At 37.6% G+C, this 5,117-nt stretch overlaps 1 protein-coding gene across 3 annotated transcripts in view; it reads right to left on the bottom strand.

Annotated features, from left to right (window-relative positions):
- The window catches only part of lingo2 (leucine rich repeat and Ig domain containing 2), a 265,572-nt gene that overhangs the window by 183,294 nt on the left and 77,161 nt on the right, over nucleotides 1–5,117 (bottom strand). The window lies entirely within an intron of this gene.

The following is a 5,117-nucleotide window of genomic DNA, read 5'->3' as shown; positions in this document are numbered from 1 at the left end:
GTTCAATAATAAAACGTGAGTAAAAAAAGGCAAAACCCATTTGTATTAATAGAGTTTATTCAATGTAGCATAAGTATAAATATCTACTTTAAACTCAGGACATAGACTACAGACATTTCCCTATTAATTAATTCAATCTACAGATCATTAGACTTTTCAGCTTATTTTAAAAACCGCGGTTGTCCAATTTAGGCTCCTTTTGAAACATATCCCCAGACTAATTGAACACTTGCCAGAACTTAACAGGTTTTGGAACAGTTAAATAATAGGTTACAATGGTTGCCTCACATAATAGTGAATACATGATTCCAGAAAAACAGCTAAATCAATACAGCACGTTTTGCTAACAGACCCATTAATCTTGTTCATAAAGCAGCCTTCAGATTACTTAGAATTGTAGTTCATCTGAAATGGCCAGTTTCTAAAATAATAAGTACAGTGAACATGTGAGGTGAAGTACAGCAAAAGAACAGAAATACGCAGGTCTTTGTTCAGTAGGTACACTGTAGATGAACTGTGGATGACTGCGGTCAGATCCCCGGAGAGCTGTCCGAGGTCCTAAGGAGGACATAACACAGAGCGGAGCTGTCCACAGTACTGACTGCTTTTCTCTGCTTTCAGCTGAGACAGTCCTTATCCGTCTATTTGTTTGCCACATCCCACTCACGATACTAGTCAAACTGTGCTTTGACAAGGATGTGCCTAGAATGCTTTACACAATCCTAAAATCCCCCAGTTGATTATATTTGCATGCTACCAACGCTTAGTGCTTTTGCTGACTGAATTGTGTCTAGTTTTTTCCCCATCATTCCAGCACACATTTCTTCATACCAATTCAAGAAATTCTGTTGAATGTCACAGGATAATTTGTATCATTACAATGACATAGTAATAATGTATTATCATAATGCCAAGTCATGTGCTAAGGCGGTGCCAAGCGTGAAAGCTGTGCAGAGAGTTTGCTGTTAACTGAAGCAGTCCCTCAGCTGCACATACATATTCATGAACCCTACCGTCATGAAATATCACATTCACTTAACTTCAACTAGTAAATATGAAACTGTAAATATGCTTTATACTCAAACATCTTAGAGTTCTGGAGCTACACTACAGTGCTAAGATATAATGACTGACTGTGAAACATTACAGAAGGATTCATACATTATCTGTGTTACATCAATTCCGTGCTTCAAAATCCTTCTGTCCCAGTTACAGAACAGTATATGTTCTGGAGCGTAGCTCAGTACAGTCAGACATTAGTTCCTCCTTCTATTATTAAACAGCTTTACTTCAGACAAATGTGCAGTTCACATAATGTATTACTGTACTAGCAGTTTCTGAGATTCAAACCAGCAACTCTCTGTTGATGACTGATGCATTTTTTCATGTGTATGTTTGACTCAGATGAATATATCTGATGTATACAACACATCTGAGTTTAAAAATAAGCTGTCTGTTATAATGAATAATATCGGGCTAAACAGTCCATATATCTATAATGCTTATAAGGTAATGAAAAATAATACACAGATATTCTGATGTACTTAAGTCATTTTACTTAATTTAACAGGCTGATCTCTTCTTCATTTGTCTTTTGATGGGACATAAATAATACAGATGAGTCAAATTCATCCTAGAGTAAGTTCTTCTCTCATCAATCCCATCATAATTTATAAGCTTTGCTCATGGAATAGATGTGGAATTATCCATGCAAACCAGAAATAATTTAGGTTTCTGTCCGTGGTTGTCCTTTTGTGTGTCTATATAATCTGAGAGTTCTATTTCTAGCCCTAGTGTTTATGTCAACAACAGTATTAATAAAAGAAAATCTCAAGAGGGATTTAGCGTGGGAAAGAGTCTTAAAAATAAATTTAAATGTACTGGTGTAACAAGCTCAGCTGTCCAAGTAGTCCATACTATAACACTGGTTTTACTGGAATAAAAGCCTTATAATCAGCTAGAACAGATGGAAATAAATTTCGGTTGCCTTTACCTTTTTTGTGTTCAATATGTGACAAAGCTAACGGCAATGATAGTATGGAGGTCTGTGGGATTTCTGGGGTGTGCTGGTTTGAGATTGGTAGCCAGTGCGGACCACTGTTTACTATTCGCCACAGTGATTTGAGCAGTAGCTCCATGCAACCTCGTGGTAAACATTTTTTACAGCCCTTGCCTAATTAAAATGTCACATCCACTGTAGCAATATACAGCCGAGTTCTCCGCATATTAAAAAGGAATTAGGCTGGCAGATGTGGCCTTAATGGCTTAATCATGCCTTTACATTTGTTCCAGTAAAGTGCTGCCACATATGAATATTGTTTCAACTGTCACATCCATGAGTAATGCCTAAAAACAGTTTGAAATGTGAATTTTGAGACAGCTGCTCAGCATTTAACAATATATAGTCAGAAAATATCCTAATGCAGTAGGTGAGCATAGCCATTAAATCCAGTAAAACAGGGACACTGGTTCAGTACACAAGGCTCTGCTGGACTCCTTTCACAGCTGAAACACCATTTTTCTTTAATGCTTAAAACGCAAACATGCTGAACATTCAGAATATGTTGATCTCTTTGGTTACATCTTGCACTGCTACTTTGAAACATACAGTACATATGACACTGTGCGTTGTATGTTTCATATTAGTATGTACATATGTAGCATGAATTGTCTTATTCCTACCCCCTTTTGTCGGTCAAATACTATATTTCTGAATTTGACCGAATATCATTTGTTTCATGGATTTACATGGAAGAGCTATAAACTATTCAGTGAAATAAGTATTGACTCTGTGAAGTAGATTATAAGTTTGAGACGTAAGTGATGAAACATAAAGATATGGACACAACATTTTCAGGTTTTTGACACTCACCAGGTTCAGTTAAGGTTGGTGAAAACAATTCTATGAAATATTCACCACCTTGCTATACAAACACCTGCATGTGAATACTTAGATACAGGGCAGATTTTAAATGAAGGGAATTATTGCAGAGCCAACAGCTGTAAATATATGTTCTGCAATTTCAAACAAGTTTTCTTAAAAATGGGTGACCATCATTTGTTAAATTTATGTAAATCGTACTACTTAAACTACAGTTGCAATGTGCTGCACTTGCTAATAATCTGTTTTTTGTTGAACAGAAGATACTGTATGTAAAATGAGCTTTAACTAATATTTCCAGAATGGGTTAAATTTTTTTCCTACCACTTATCTGCTAAGGATTGATGAGAGAATTTATTTCCAAAAGCAGAGGGCTGCTTTAACATTTGGAACTGCAAACACACTCGTCTTTCTTCGTTCCTAAACTCTACATGAGATTTCCATGTACTACTCTAGATTGTTCTACCTAGAGTATGTTTATCTGTCCTCTCCACTACTGCAGCCTTTTCCCCTGAAAGTGTAATCCTGAGAATGAATGTAGAGAGACTAAATTAAGGGACCCAATTTGAAGCGGCACCACTTCACTGATAAGCTGTACCAGTGATCTGTGAGAGCACTCAGGGTCTGCTACATTATGACAATACAGAAGAATAAAGCAGATGAAAGAGAATAGCCTAGCAAGAGCAGAAATCAGATGGGCAGAGGGAGAGGAAAAAACACTCTAAAGTCTAATTGTGTTATGCCTCACGGCAGCAAGGGAGTTCAGAGAGACACATTTTCTTTCCACATGTTGTTCAGCACAGTCCCTTTCCCGACATGATCACATTAATTTTTAACCGGTCCCAGTCTTTCTTCCCACATTTTCCCTGGGTGCATTTGTTGAAAAAATTGACATGAAAAGCAAATGGCAAAAAAAATTAACGGCACCCATTAGGTATGACCACAAACATGCAGCATTGGCATCTGAGGCCAGGCATGTTGGCAAAATGTGTCCGACACCCTCCTTGTCATTATGTGTCATCTGTTCCCTTTGGGAAGAAAATGTCCCTTTGATGCTTCTAAGCTTTGGGATGTGTTGTTGGGGCCGGTGATTCACTTAGGTAAACTATGTTTTTTGCCTTTGTCCTATTTAATTTTCCTTACAGCATATACCTACTAAGGTAAGACTACTAAGTCATGCCCATGGAACAAGCAATATCTTACCATTCTGGATGTGCCTCTTATTTTCTGTTTTGATCTGCTGCAGTGCCTTTTCCAAAAATGAAGACATGGTGGTGCAGAGTATGACCATGAAAAGAAACCTGACATGTGACATATATTACTCCACGGTGCTCACTATATTAATTGCATAGTTACTGTACACATATCGCAAACGTTTTACCACACGTGTTAAATAAATTCCAGGCCGTGCCATGGTGAAGATCTAATTTCAGTGAAAGAAGATAACAAACGTGTTAATTATCTGTGATATATTATAAACTAGGGGTAATTGGGCTTTCACTGTCATGGGACGTAAGCATCTATTCAACAACAGATGGCCCACTGTAATAAAACTAGCTGAATTTCCATTTTTAAATACACATGCCTTGCTGTCCAGGCAGCAAAACTGTGGAATCAAAAGGTGACAGTTCTAAGATCAAGGCTGAACTTCGCTCAGTGACGCACTTTCAACGTCTAAAAGCTAAAGTAGTTGTAGATGGAAAAACACACTAAGTTATTTTATATTCCCTGTACACATTTTTCACATGGATTTTTGTTGATATATGATGATAATACAGTTGGATTTTGTATTGTGTGTATACGTCTACTTGTTCTGCTTGTAGCAGCTATTGTAACACTCCCCTACAGACACCCACACTGGAGAGCCTCTCTTAGAGCTGCTCGGCCAGCTGCAACACAGGTACCGACACAGACTCTCTCAAAGGGCCATCAATGTGCTTCTAGTGTTAATGCTCCACCAGACTCTCTGCCTTTCCAGCAGAGTCAAATCGAGTCAATAGCTTCTCATGGCTGGTTAGCAATCAGCCACGCGTCATATTTAAAACTATGGCAGTTAATTCAGCTGTGACTCACAGGGACACTTTTGTTTTGTTTTTCTATGGCTTGCTTTGTGTGGATTTAATTTACATTGTCCTAGTGCTATCTTGTAAACAACCTTTCAATTATGTTTAGATAAGTTATACATAAATAATGTCATATGCAGTTTGTGTGCATACGGTCACATGCTGGAATCAGA

Source organism: Etheostoma spectabile, chromosome 10, assembly GCF_008692095.1.
Source record: "Etheostoma spectabile isolate EspeVRDwgs_2016 chromosome 10, UIUC_Espe_1.0, whole genome shotgun sequence".
Classification (NCBI taxonomy): Eukaryota; Metazoa; Chordata; class Actinopteri; order Perciformes; family Percidae; genus Etheostoma; species Etheostoma spectabile.
This window is presented reverse-complemented; position numbering and strand designations above follow the sequence as displayed.